Raw genomic sequence first — 13,256 nt, 5'->3', positions numbered from 1 at the left:
CTTCAGCTGCTCCTCATCAGACTTGTTCAGTAGACCCTTCAGCAGCTTTGTTGGTCTTCTCTGAACACACTCCAGCACCTCAATGTCCTTCTTGTCGTGAGGAGGCCAAAGCTCAACACAGTACTCATGGCATGGTCTCACCATTGCCAACCACATGTGAATAGTCACTTCACTAGTCCTCCTGGCCACAGTATTTCTGATACAAACCAGGGTCCTCTTGGCTTTTGTGACCACACTAGTGGCTCACAGTCAGCCGTCTGTCTACAAACATACCCATGTCCTTATCCACCAGATGGCTTTCCAGCCAGTCTTCCTCAGGCTTATAGTGTTGCATGTCTTCTTGTGACTCAAGTGCAAGACCTGGCACTTAGATGTAGCTGCAGTCTCTTCCCAAGAAAGATTTGCTTCCTCAGCACAGAATCTACTCCATGTAGTAACATAATTTTTTCCATAACTCCACTTACTTCTGATTTATGCAAAAGCTATTGGGTTGGACCATGTGTTGTAAAAGAAGTCTATATTGTCGACTACCTATTGCATTTACTTTAATACCAGACCAGTTTATACGAGCTGATACCCTAACGTAGAAAGAACATTTGATGAAAAAACATGAATCCATACTAATTTTCTGTTTTATCTCACTTCCCCTGGACCTTTAAGTTAAAACCAACTAATAGTTTTTTTTAATGAGAGTTTGCTGTGGAAAAAGCCATTTTACATCTGGATATGGAGTTGTCATGGTTACACAGTTGGCAGATGGTATCTGGTTTTTATCTGTTTAGGGTTTTTTTCCTTGAATACATTTACAAAATTCAGAAAAGAAATCATTAATTTACATGATTTGCTGAAGAGAGTTTAGGGAAAAAGGAAGGACTTTTTCAAATTATAAATATCATTTGAGGCTTGTTTTGCATCTTCCATAATTGCCATTTAACATTATGTGTAATTAGGCCACATTTTAGCGAAATCACATTATTTAAATTTATTTTCTCCAGAGCTGAATGATTTTATTCTCACAGTGAGCTGAAGGACTTAGTTGGGAACACTCAGCAGCAACTGCTCCTATTAATACGTACAGGGATGGGTGTAGTGAATGCTGATGCTTTCTGTTCTTCAAGAGGCAGCCTTAAAATCATATTTACTTTTCAGGGCATTTTAATCTTGTAGAAGCAAGACAGTTGCTATAAACTGATGTAAGAAGCATTCACAGTGGAGGTATTTCAGGAAGTACTTACGGCTATGTAAGTTTAATTTTTGTAGATGTAAAACTGTTATTGAATACTGATCATGCTAGTGAACTTCTGAATTATTACATTGCTCAGAGAAGGTGCTGCTTACAGCTGTATTTCTTATTTTTTTGCTTTCTGAACTCCACGGTTATGCACTCCACTGAACATCATTGCAAGCCTCCTTTGAAGAGTGAAGAACTTGGTCATTCCGTGTGTTATGAAATTTGGATCCTTGTAGATCCTTCACTTCCTGGTTCAGATTACCTGAGTGCCAAGTATTCTTGCTATTAGCTGGAAAAAAAGGAAGATATTAAGAAAATTGACCACCATTAACCACCCCTGTTACAGCTGCGATACATATCTTTAGGTGAAAAAAAGAGAAGACAGATTTTTTTCTCTTTTTTGAATGGTCATTGTTTGAAAACACCAAGTTGAGGGCATAGTTCTTCTTCTTCTTGCTGTTCTTATTTTTATTTTCAGATCTTTTAATCTGGAGAGCTGAGAATTTATGCAAAATAATGAATCTCAATGAAGTTGGACTGCATAACTTGGCAACATGCTGCATGACCACACTGGCATGGTCAAAGGAAATAATGTATCTACATTTTATATGTTCTAATGTGAATAATTAAAGCTGTCTTAAAGAGCAAATCCACACTCCAAACTTTTTCACAAGCAAGCATTTGCTCCTACTAACTGCTTATAGAAAAGTCACAGTCTTAATCAATACTCTACAAGTGTGAACTGAACAAATGTTCTGAGGGAAAAGTACTGATCTTAATTTTGTAGAAAGAAGCCACAATTTGGTCCTATGACAAAGTAGCATGTACTGCCCTAGCACTCTATGACAGGTCAGTAGCTTTCTTTAAGATCCCATGCTTAGCTGGCACTGCAATTTTAATACTGTATTTCTTGAACTTGTTTTAGCAGAAGAACATACCTCTGGGAGCTCTCACAGCTAAGTGATACGCATGTCCAACCTTTTTCTTGTATATAGTCACTAAACTTTCTCTATATTTTTGCATACATTTGCTGTTCTGTGCTGTCTATTTCTACCATGAAACTTTGGAAACTTTTGACCTCAGGATTTGTGGCATAATTGTAAAAGGAATTGTTCAAATCCCACATCTAACAAGGGCAGAAGTTCTAAAGAGAAAGAAAACACACACATATTACAAGAAAAATAAATTCTCAATCAATGTTTTTGCCACATTTACTTACAAAATTCCTTAAGGGTTCATTGCTATGGAACAATACAGAAAAAACACCCCATGGAGAAATGTCAATGCCTTGACACAGAGTTCTTGTATTATAATTAGCCTAAGAATATTTTAATTGTTAAAAATATTAAGTTGTATATAATCTATGTTTAATATATATATCAACCTTTTGTGCATGTATGTATTTATCAAGCAAAGCCAAATGCTTGGAAAATTAGACACATGCATACATATTGCAGATAATTATATTAGTTAGAAGTCAAGACTGGAATAACTTCTCCTACTTGAATGGTCATGTGGCATGTTTAGAATGTAAATTAAAACCAGCCAATTGTGTCTTTCCCTTAGGTTCACAAGAAGGTTAGAAAAGAAACTGTGTCTAAACAGACATGGAGTAAGACTGTTAAACCAGCTGGCTCTGTTAGTGACCATGGAAAAAATCTGTTACTGGCAAGACATTAATATACAGACATTTGCAGTGCTTGAGCAAAATTGTTTGTTACATTGTTCCAAATCAGATCTTTTCTGAATTACATTTTACATGTATTTTTAGTTGGAAGTGACAAGGGATTACCTGCATTTATTTGGAGGTAGGAACATCCAGATACTCTCTGCATAAGCTTGGAGGAAGAAAGTATCTCTGCCTCCACTAACATTAGTTAGAGGATGATCTACCTCCTTCAGCAGTAGAAAACCTGGACTCCTCCATTCTTGTCCCTGACATTGAAGCTGTAACTGTTTCCTGGCCTGCCTCAGCTTTTCTCTCTTAGATTCAGGCTAGATAGATTCTTAGATACCAGTCATTTATTGACTGTTGGCTAGTGCTTAGATTAATAGGGGTTTCATACGACAAAATCCAATGTTGTTCTTGGTGGAAGAGAGCAAGGAGTCACAGGGAAAACATTGTACTGCTGCAAGGGGTCTGTGGGAAAGTGCAAAGAGTGAAAATACCCTCCTCTTTTCAGAACCTAGTATTCTGATGTTCTAAGGCATTCTTTATTCTCTTTGTTCATTTATCTCATTTTGCACGTCTGAAGACTTTATCTGAAAAAGCCCCAAAGTCCCAAAAAGAGAACTAGTTTATATGTAGGGATGAATCAGAAACCAGGGCAGGGGAGAAGTTCCTTGTCACATTAGAGGTTAGCAAAATTTCAGAAAACCTTAGGGAGAATGAAAGACATAAAAATCAGTGGAATAGTGTTGAGAATAACAGGGCAGGGGTTGAAAAACCAACCAAAACTTAAATCAAAATGGAAAAAGGAAACACTTTCCAAGGCTTTTGACATGCATCAAATTGTTTAGCAGAAACTACTTCCCTCTCTGAAAGCCTTTAATGGGAGTAAGGTACTATAGAGGGCCATCATGTTTCCTTGTGAATATGATAAGTAAAATTAAGATTAATGGAGAACTGTAAAAGTTGTTCCCAGTGTGATTAGAATGCAATCCTCAGGGACTGCGTCTCTCTGAAGGAATGGCAGGCACTCTTAAATGACTCTTTTTGAAAGAAAAGCTTTAGCTTCTCCCACTGCATATACATGATGGGAGAAACTACTAGGGAAGAATTTAATCCATCCATCTGTCTATCTCTCTGTCTCTCTGCTCATATCATGTATATTCTAAATGTGTCCAGATTTAGGTACAGATTTAGGTACCTGTCTATCTATATCCAGTCTACGCACACAGAGTACGCAAACAGGAGATATATATATATATATACACACATACACACAAGTAATTATATAGATTCTTTGCTGTATCCAGTGGCTTGAATTTGAGAACACTTTCAATAATTTTATTAAAATATTATTGAAAATGCTTTAAAAATTGATGGATCAACACTAGCAAACTGGAAATTAATTATCTGTGTATGAACTGTCATCTAGCAGTTTCAGAGAAATGAAATAAAAATCTCTCTGCTACAGATATTTATACATCTTTTCAGATATCTATTTTACCAAAGCATTAAGCCTAGATTGTCAAGCTGTTTAGATAACTATTTGTTACTTGTGAGAATATGGGATCTACGCATAAAGTGCATAGTGTAGGTGGCAACCATTAAAGCTGGGTTAGAAATGTTGTATTATCTTATTATAATACAGTTTAGAATTCAAAGTAAGAGGTAGTCTGAAAATACCTGTGGAAGTTTTCACTTAAGTAATCAGCTGTCATACAGAAATAAATTCTGTAGGGTTTGGGTTTTTTTTTTCCGTTTTCTTTTCTTTCAATTCTCCTGTACACATCCAAGATCTAAACATCTCAAGTCTCCTATAGCATTTAGCTCAACTTCCTACCCAACCACAGAGAAGGAACATGTAAATATCCAGGTAGATAAAGAAAGGATCAAGAAGAATAGATGGTAAAGGATTGGGTCTGTTTAATATTATATTTTAAGATTAATGTCTTTATCTCCATGAAGAAATTACCTTGAAAAATTCTAAGAAAATAAGTATCTCATAGTGTATCTGAAGATGCAGCAACACCTTCATTTTCTGGGCCGCAAGCGAAGCTTGGATAAATCAATGTCTTACCCTATGATCAGGTCAAACTCCTTCAATATTGGTGGTATATTGCATGGGGAAGGATTGTTGCAGGACCAGGGCCCTGTCATTAATATATGAGACTTTTTTGTGCTTGATAGATGAACATATAAGCTTAAAATGACAGGAATAGTAACAAAATTAAATTTAAAATATAACATTGTCTTTATTATTTCTCAATTATTTCATTAGTAATTCAATTTTTCAAAATTTTTTTCATTACTAAAATGCTGAGGAAAAATAGCCTTTTATTGAAATTTCAGTACAGGGTTCACCATTTTCGAAGAAGTCTTTAGTGGCAGTATTTGCATCAGAACTACTGCACATAAAGCTCAGAATGTTCAGTGGCTGGGAAAACATGAACCACATTTTAAAAATGATTTGTTCAAAATCCATCCAAGGAAAGCACGTTATAAGATATTAGAGCAATTTTTTAAAATTATATTTTCTCAGTATATGAAAAAAATAGTTCCTATCATCTGAAAAATATGTTTATCAGTTATATAAGAAAATGATGATCCAAAATGAGAACAGCTGTTAACCCAAAATAGTGTTAAAAAACTTGATTTTATAAATTGCACAATAAATATAATATAAGCTTTGCTTTCCCTGAAGAATCCAGCCATCATCAAAAATGTCATCTGAGCTTTTCAGTCTTGCATCCCAAAATCAAACTGAGCAAACTGATCTCCAGAATTCAAAGAACTCTCTATTAGCAGGTGTTTTTTCTTATGAAATTAAATTATTTCAACTTGATTGCTTTTGATCACTGTCACTGAGTGATATTACACAGGGGGCAGACATTGCAAAAACAAGGCAAGTCCCAGGATATTAAATTCTGCCCATTTAGAAATATAAGATATTCATAAGCAACACTTGTAACCCAAGTAATGGGAAGTTTCATTTCTCACTAAAAAATTAGTGTCAAGAATGCATTAGAAATGCATTAACTGAAAATTACCTATTCACTGTGCTTAATTTTAAACTTCATAAAGGTCCTTGTGTCAGGGATTAGGCCCACTTTGTTCTCAATGGGAAATGCAGTGTTCTTCCACAATGTAATTCTTCCCGCAAAAGTGACAGAGGATTTTGAAGAAAATTATTTTAAAGTTGAAACTATTAGCAAATATTTTCGTCCTAAAGAATTCATTTTCCCCCAGTTTTGTTATCAGTGTAGGCTATTCCTTTTATATCCAAATGAAACCCTATCAAACCTCAGATATTTCTTCGATTTTGGCCTGGGTATGACTGAAATTAGGTCTGTAACACCCACAGAAATAAAGAATGATATTAATGTTCTTCAGGCATGGTGCTGTTTTATCAAGTTCTACCATGGATTATGATCTGCTCAATATATGATGCCGGGACTATGAGTTGATAAAGTTGCATTAACTATTTTGTGTGAATGGTGGAGTTCTGTGTTCTTGTAGATCTGGTGCATTTTAGGTTAGATACTGTGTGTTCGGGAATTTCATCTGAACTGGGTTTAAGAATGGGTCAATGTACTGTTAACATATATATCTCTCTGACATTTAAACAATTTCTTGATCTTTTAGGGTTTTTTTCTTTGATCTTTTAGGTTTTGTGTTTGTTGTTTTTAGGTTTTTTTCTTCTTTATCCATGATTATGTCATCCATGTGATTAGATGTTATTTGTTATCAAATGATGCATGAGTATAATGCATCACACTGCGTAGGGCAAGCACAATTTTATGGTAAGGTAAGAATAAAATATTCCCCAATAGTGGCACAGATGGCTAAAGGAGTAACAGAATTACTGTTCTGAATTGTTCATTTTTTATCTTTTTTGCCCCTATGAGGTGAAAGTTCACAGTTTTGCAATTATAACAATCACAGATAACTTTAATAAATTGAGGTGATTTTAGCAAGTTGAAAGACATCCTAAACCCAAAAGAAATATGTAATTTGCAGGACTGCAGAGAAGAAGTCTTAGGATGTTCTTAGTTTGTGCGCTTGGAGAGTGAACATGTCAGTGATGTCTAGGAAGTTTAGCAAAAGACACAAGCATTTGTATATTTTCTAAGCCCACAAAATGCTCTATGGAGGCAAGTTATTTCAAACCCAGAACAGAAGTGAAAATGAGACTTTCAGGGTTGCTGATGTGGAAAAGGGGACATCTCCTTAAAGTTCTTTCAGGAATATAGGAATAAAGGACTGGAGAAGGTTTTTCTCATCACAGTCCTAAACAACAGCCATGTTGAGCAATCCCGTTCATATACATTTAACAAGTGCTACATTTAGACTACTGAGCTTTGTCACACCTATATTTTTCCTAATGAAAAGCTTTGTATAACTGAAGTGATCCTACATTCTTCAGACAGTACAAGTCCATGGTGCCACTTTCCATTCTATTTCCATTCATTGCTGTTGTTAAGATAAACGTAGAGATAGTGACAAGGCAGGGCATGCTTCCCTGCTGTGACAGGTTGAGCTTATTAAAAGAAGAAAGGGCAAGAAAGTGAAATATTTGAGTATATTCTTAATACAACAGTCACATCAAGGTTGGAACTGAAAATACAGTAGTCATATATGTATGGTTAATTTAGCTAAACAAATCCACTCAAAAAGCAGCTGGTTAGGAATACTAATACTACTTTAGTTAAAAAAAAAGAAAATCTACTTCACTGGTTTAATTTACTATTACTTTTTAATTTTTAGGGATTAAACAAAATCTAAGGCAGCTGTTTAAGAAAAAGTTTTGAGTTGGTCAAATTTGAGAACCTCTTTATAGTAGTTTTGCATGGCTGGGTTCTGGTGGAGAAGTGGGGGCTGCTGGGGTGGCTTCTGCAAGAAGCAGCTAGAAGCTAGAAGCTCTCTGCAGGCCCCAGAGAACAAACACCAACTGGCTCAATGCTGGAGTCGTTGTTGACCAAGGCTGAGCCCATCAGCGATGGTCACAGCACCTCTGGGAATCACATTTAGGAGAAAAAAACCACAAGCAGCTGCATTTTGCCGCCAGAGAAGGGAGTGAGAATATGTAAGGAACTGTGCAGACACCAAGGCCAGGGAAGAGGGCTGGGAGGAGGCGCCCAAGGTGCCGGAGAGAAAGATACCCCTGCAGCCTGTGGAGAAACCCATGGTGGAGCAGGTGTCCCCCCACAGCCCATGGAAAAATCTGAGACACCACCTGCAGCCCGTGGAGAGGCTCCACGCTGGAGCATGTGAAGACATAACAGAATGTATAAGATGCTGTTCCCTGCATTGGAGCAAGCTTCTGTCGGCACATGCAGATGCTGGAGAGAGACAGAGACACAGAATGAGCAATATAGATAGATTCACACTGGAGCAGGTTTGCTGCGGGGGGGTGTGTTGGGACAGACATGGGAACTTGTAACTCCATGGAGGACCAGGCTGGAGCAGTCTGGGCCTGAAAGACTGAGAGATATTATGACTGCACCCCATAGAAGTGACCCACGCTGGGGCAGCTGGGGAAGAGCTTTGGTGGTCATCTGGCCTCCAGCCAGGGCCAAACCACACACTCGTAAAACATCACAGCAAAATAATCTCAATTATTTCCAAAAAAGTGAATGCTAGACAAATAGTATTAAAGAAAAAGCAGCCTTTGACAGAACTATGTTTCTGTTTCACTATTCTTTGTTATAGTGAAATAGAATTTGCAGTTCTGCAAAATAAAATGAATAAATTTATCTGAATACCGGTTATGTTCTTTAGTTCATTAAAAGGGAGGATCAAACATATTCTAGAAGTTCATAAAAATGCATAATTTTAGTACATTAATTTTTATATAAGCAATCGTTGTTACAAAATAGAATATGCTGGCAATGAAACTTGTTAGAACGGGGTAGAAATAGTGGTATTTCATAATATAATCCCTGCTAGGAACAAACAATTTTGATATTCTGTTGGAAACACTTTTGTTAAGAAGACCTAATAAGCTTCTAATTTACAATTTGTATTATCAGTCTAAATTTTGTCATGGTGAACAAGCTGTGATCATAGTCAGGTAGGAGTCTTATATGTAAAGATAAAGTGATTTCAGAGGAATTACAAAGATATAAATTCTGAAAGTTGTATGGATGTTGTTTACCTCCCACAGAGGTATTTCTTTTTTTCTTTTTTTTTTTTGTAGGAATCAGCATCTAATATCAGATTGATCAATAGCAAAGTAATACTTACATATTTTTATTTTATGATAAATTAATTTTAAAGTATATTCTGTGCTAAAATTAAAGAATAGCAGAGATGTCTCTAAAAAGAAAATGATATAAACATGGATTCAGATTCACTTCAAACACTGCACAGAGTAATCTTTTTCACTCCATCTGGCAGAGAACCCAAGGGAGTGGTTAATGAGGATGATTGTTGACTTAAGTTACTGGGATCTTCTACCATTCCTTTTACAAATTTTGTTAAATAAATTCTTTACATAAATATTACCATACCATGACAAATTATTTCATGGTTATATTTTCCAATCAAAGGAAGTCTGGCCTTGACTTCCGGCATGGATACAGACAGGTGAATGGATGACAGGATGCACACATCCAAGTTCTTGTTTTTCATCTCCATCTGAAATGAGTGCTTACTTATATTTGGGAACCTGAACCAGAACTAATAATACAATTTTATCTTTTCATATCAGCTTGGGTGTTTTCCAGTTCTGGATGCATAAATGATGGTAGGTATCTAAACTGGGGATTTAAATGCCTTACTATTGATCCCTTATGTGATTTTTTTACCTCTCAACAGCCGAAATCATATGTAACATGGTCCTAATCTGAAGACACAGATCATCAGGTATCAGAATACAAATAAAAACAACAGCCCCAAAACCTAGACTTTATGTTTTATTCTCCTTGGTCATTCTCTGAAGATTTCCAGTGGTTCATTTTATACTGTCATGTCTTGTCTTTACTCACTAAACTCACTTTTTACTCACTAAACACTTAAAATTATCCATAGCACAGTTTGGCCACAAATGGAATTGCTTCCAGTAGAGCTCCTATCATGCAGAACAATATATCCATGCCTATGTTCTCTAATTCCTTTTATCTTGTATATCTCTTAGAAGGAAAAAAATATCCATTTATTGATAATACATGGTTTATCTCTTTTTCACATGCTGTATTATTTATTATTTGGATCTGATACTATATTATTTAACAATATGAAGTGCCTTTGAATATAATTTTTATGAAAGGTGCACTATAAAATAAAGTTCTATTGTTTATCGAAATTAATGTCTCCTATTTTTATGAACAACAGCTCTGAATGACAACTTTCTGCATTAAAACATTAAATTCATTAAAGGCATTTTATTTAATCTATGGGAACATTTTGTTTAATGCTTTTCAGTTCCTCATACTTTGTCTGAGTCAATGAATTGAGGTCAAGGAAAATGCAAATCTTTCCTCACTCATAGAATATCTCTTTCTAATTTCATGCTGCCAGTGGAATTTGCTCTTTGCCTCTCATGTTCCTAGTAGATACTATAATTGGTGTCCTTGAATTATTTCTTTAATTTTCTTTTTTCTTTACTGAAAATAACTGTGTTTTGTTTTGTTTCTCATTTCTGATAGATCATCCTTATATTAAACAAAAGCAGTTTGAGCAGTAACTGTATAATATGTGCCAGTATTAGAAAGAATAATAATGAAATATTTGTATTAACAGGTACCTCTGTCAATAGACCTATGAGTTCTGAACAATAGCTAAGCCACAGTTTAATTAAAAGAGACAATATATCCCAATAGATCAAAACAGTTGAGTAATAAAAATGAAAGTACAATAAGAAGACACAAAAATTCTCATAAATAAAATATTCCATTAACCACCCAGAGGTAGAATAGTGAGAATGCTGCTTCGCATTTGGTCAGGGAAGCTCTCAAAAAGATTCATGCCAGAGAGGATTATTCTAGCATCTTTGTTGACATGATTTCAGCCATCAGGCTTCAGTTGGAGTTGCTCTTCTGAGTCTCAGTACAGACGAAAAGGGAATATTCATAAAATTTTAATGGCAACAATATTTGAAACTTCCTTTCTGGGCTGAAGCTTAGTCTCATGAAGAGGAGATTAAGGTTTATGACATCAGACTTTTTCTTTACAAGGGAATGAGTATGAGGGCACATTGGCACTTCATAGAATAAATTGTTAAAAGAAGTGATTTTAGATCAAGTTGATAAAATGTATTATAGCAAATGTTAGAGTCCAGATGCTATCTATGTAAGAGTTTCATCAATGGCTATTAAAACCATTTAGTAGATAAACCACTAGTTTAGGAAAACTCTAAAGTGTGGGTGGAAGTTGGAAGGTGTCCTGGAACGCTATTTAGAGGGTGTAACTGTTGTCTATATATCCTGACCTAAACACCTTCCTATGGTATCTCTTAATAGTTACTCTGAAAGGACAGATGCAGGTCTGTATGGACCTGCAGTCTTATGTACTACAGTTGCGCTTCAGCAATGTAATATTTTCATACCTTTACTTATCCTTCAATAACTGTACCTATAAATAAGAAATAAAACATTTTTTTAAATTATGATGGTTGATTTGCAATATTCTTGTATCTCGATCCTGTATGCTTGATAATTACAAACCAAATTAATTCATCAGCAGGTTATTAAATCAAGCTGCTTGAAATTTATGTGCTCTCTTCCTCTATCTGCTCTTCTCCATATATATTTTATATTCCTTGCTGAACAGTATCTTAGCTCAAACAAGAGACCTAAGAAGAGTATCATGGCCTACCCAGCCTTGTGTGTAGTCTGTTGATTTATATAATTGCATCAGGTAAATGACCAGAAAACCCCAGAAAATCTCATGATGCATCCTAACTACTTAACAGACATTTCTGAAGCCAAAAAATTTCTGAAACTAAAGAGGATGACCTTTGAAATGCCAGGTTTTCCATGGTATTATTAATATTTTATATGGGGTCTCCATGATGAGAAGAAAGTGAGCTTCTGCCATGAATTAAATGAGGTATGTGTGCTATAGATGCAGTCTCATGCTCTTATCTGGTATGTGACGCATTACACGAAGCAGGAGATAGATAAATTGTGAGTCATCATAGCCTTAGGCAGTATAAATAGAAAAGTTGTGCTTTCAATGAAATAGCTATTCAAAAGCCGTACAAAAGTGATTGTATTTGAACACAATGACAGAGAAGGTAGAAACTGTCAGAAAGGCAAAGCCAGATTCCTGAATCATCCCACTCCCTCTATGTCAAAGGATGAACCTTGTTCTTAGTCCTATTTGGCATAACATTTTAGTGGTCTATTAGCTTTTCAACTGCTCACTTTCTTATCTTCCTATTATCAGAGTTAAACCTTTCCTTTGCTGAAATAAAAATAAAAGTGATATCTTTACAATTCTTAAAATGAACTGGATTTATTTCCTTGGATATAAAAACCTCAGAAATCTACTGGATGCCCATAATTTGAAATGCTTTTGCCTGTAAAACAAATTAAGTTACTCAGAAGGGAAGTATTGTCATATGCTAGCATAAGGGGTAAAGTCTTCAATGAGTTAGCCCCCACCTCTCTGGCGTGACAACCTGTAACTTCAGGTCATCTCCTATTGTCACAGCCATCAACATGATTTTGAATAAATGATTTTCTGTTCAGTACAGTTCATGTTTTTGAGACATGCAAAATACATCAAAGGGTTTAGGATCTTCAAAGCACTTACATGAAAGAACATGTAATTCTTGAATCTCCAGCAGGCTTGGTTATATGGAGTTGTTGGCTCAATCAAGACAGGAGCAGGTCTTAATAGATCTAGTCACAAAACTTCAATTTGTTAAGTGTGTTTAATTTTGAAAATTTAGATCCCATATTATTGTGAAATACTTCCTCAGGCTTTCATTACTAAGTTAAGCCTAAAATATTTTTCATTTGCCTATCCACAAACATGGGTCCTTAGGATAAGCAGCGAGCATGAATGCTTTTTTTGTGTGCTTGCACCATGAGTAGTAGTAGTTTTGAGCAGGGAATCTGTGGGCCCATTGGTATCATTTTGACCTCTTTACATACAAGCATACATAAGTGAGTCATTTGCTGGAAATAAATACGAAAATTATTAGTAGAACCAAGTATACAATTGATGTATCTATCTTCACTCTTGAGTGTTAACCTATATCAGACTGACATTTAAACATGATACAAGTCTGATGACATATCAAATCTATTTGGCATTAGCTGCTGAAATTTTTGAGTCAGCTGTAGATATTTTAAAGAAGATGACAGAGGAATTTATTAAAAATTTAGATAGATTTGATAGATAAGGATT

Source organism: Gallinula chloropus (genome assembly GCF_964237585.1).
Source record: "Gallinula chloropus genome assembly, chromosome: 1".
Taxonomy (NCBI): Eukaryota; Metazoa; Chordata; class Aves; order Gruiformes; family Rallidae; genus Gallinula; species Gallinula chloropus.
Note: the sequence above shows the minus strand (reverse complement) of the source record.